Below are 2,500 nucleotides of genomic sequence, written 5' to 3'. Positions count from 1 at the left end.
CTCTCTCTCTCTCTCTCTCTCTCTCTCTCTCTCTCTCTCTCTCTCTCTCTCTCTCTCTCTCTCTCTCTCTCTCATTCCACTCACGTCTTCAGGCGCAGTCGACCTACATCTTTAGACAAATCCCACCTTCCCCCTGAAGACATTCCCCCTTTAAGCCCAACCCAACATCGTTATTTGGCAGATCCGACCTTCGCTTTTAGGATTAGCTAACCCTCCCCTTAAATACCAGCACACCCTCACCTTCTAGCCCCAGCTAACTTTACCTTCGGTCTCCGCCTACCTTCGCCTTCAGGCACATTACACCCTCGCTTTCAAACGCATTATACCCTTACCTTCTCGCCTTTCCACACTTACCTACAAGACCATCTCACCCTCGCCTTCAGGCCTCTCCCACCCACACCTTCAGGCCCGATCCCTTTTCGCCTTCTAGCCCAGGCCACTCTCATTTTCAGTCATAGACCAACCTAGTCTTCATTCCCTTCTCATCTTCACCTTCTGGTCGGGCCCAATCGCTCCTTCATACCCTGCCGACCTTCTTTTTCAATTCTATACCACCTTCGCCTTGAAGCACATCCCAACCTTGCTCTCTGGTCCATCCCAACCTCGCCTAGAAGCTCATCAACCTCGCCTCAGGATCATTCCATTCGCATATTGAGACCCGCCCCCCTATGTTCTCTGCCCCAGGCTATTCTCGCTTTTACTCCTAGACCACTATTCCCATCACTTCCAACCCACATTCACCTTCTAACCCCGCCCAACCGTCTCCATCATACCCAGCACATCTTCTTCAAGTCAATCCAACACTCATATTCATCCCATCTCACCCATGCCTTCGTTCCCATCCAACCTCAAATACTAGACTATCTCACCTCGCCATCAGGCCCATCCCACCAACGACTTCATTCCAACCTTCTCCTCCTCCTATCCCAGCCCACGTTCGCTTTCAATCGTATATCACACTCACCTTCAACCCATCTCACCATCGCTTTCAGTATTTGGCCAACATCGTCTTCAAACCCATTACCACCATTGCCTTCTTGCCCATTTGACCTTAACCTTCAGGTCAAGCTCACACTCTCCTTTAAGCCCATCTCATCCTCGTCTACAGGCACAACCCACCTTCCCCTTCCAGCCGAACTGTCCTCGCCTTCTTTTCCTGACTAGCACTCGTCTTCAGGGACATCACACCATCGCCTTTTGTCCGAAACCTAACTCAAGCTCGCCTTCAGGCTCTACTCACCCTCGTCTTCAGACCCATCACACCATGGTATTTTGGCCCATTTATCCTTAGCCTTGATATCAAGCTTACATTTCCCCTCAGGCACAGCTCATCCTCGTCTACAGACGCATTCCATTTTCGACTTCTGACCCAGACCATGGAGGCCTTTTAGCCCAGCCCACCCTTGTCTTCAGGCATATACCAGCATTCCCGTCAGGTCCATCCTACTAATGCCCTCAAACCTAGCTCAACCTGGCCCTCAGGCCAATCCCACCCTAGCCTTCAGGCCAAGTCCATCTTCACTTTCTTCCCGAGCCCACCCTCATTTTCAGGACGAGGTAACCACTTTCTCAAGCCCATTCAACTCTCGCTGTCATGAAAAGCACATCCTTCCGTTAAATCGGCCCACCATCATCTTTAGGCCCATTCCACCCTCGACCTCAGCTCCACCTCACCCTCGCTTTCTGGACCATCCTAGCCTCACCTTCAGGGCCAGCTCACCCTCGCCTTTTTTGTCTAGCTCTCCCTCGCCTTTAAGCCTATCTTACCTTTGCTTTCTAGCCCATACAAAAATTAGATCTCTCTCTCTCTCTCTCTCTCTCTCTCTCTCTCTCTGTCTCTGTCTCTGTCTCTCTCTCTCTCTCTCTCTCTCTCTCTCTCTCTCTCTCTCTCTCTCTCTCTCTCTCTCTCTCTCTCTCTCTCTCTCTCTCTCCCTCTCCCTCTCCCTCTCTCTCCTCTCCCTCTCTCTCTCCCTCTCCCTCTCTCTCTCTCTCTGTCTCTCTCTCCCTCTGTCTCTCTCTCTCCCTCTGTCTCTCTCTCTCCCTCTGTCTCTCTCTCTCCCTCTGTCTCTCTCTCTCCCTCTGTCTCTCTCTCTCCCCCCCCCCCCCTCTCTCTCTCTCTCTCTCTCTCTCTCTCTCTCTCTCTCTCTCTCTCTCTCTCATTCCACTCACGCCTTCAGGCGCAGTCGACCTACGTCTTTAGACAAATTCCACCTTCCCCCTCAAGACCTTCCCACTTTAAGCCCAACCCAACATCGTTATTTGGCAGATCCGACCTTCGCTTTTAGGATTAGCTAACCCTCCCCTTAAATACCAGCACACCCTCACCTTCTAGCCCAGGCTATCTTCACCTTTGGGCTCCGCCTACCTTCGCCTTCAGGCACATCACACCTTCGCTTTCAAACGCATTATACCCTTACCTTCTCGCCTTTCCATACTTACCTACAAGACCATCTCACCCTCGCCTTCAGGCCTCTCCCACCTACACCTTCAGGCCCGACCC

This window comes from Panulirus ornatus, chromosome 11 (genome assembly GCF_036320965.1).
Source record: "Panulirus ornatus isolate Po-2019 chromosome 11, ASM3632096v1, whole genome shotgun sequence".
Taxonomy (NCBI): Eukaryota; Metazoa; Arthropoda; class Malacostraca; order Decapoda; family Palinuridae; genus Panulirus; species Panulirus ornatus.
This window is presented reverse-complemented; position numbering follows the sequence as displayed.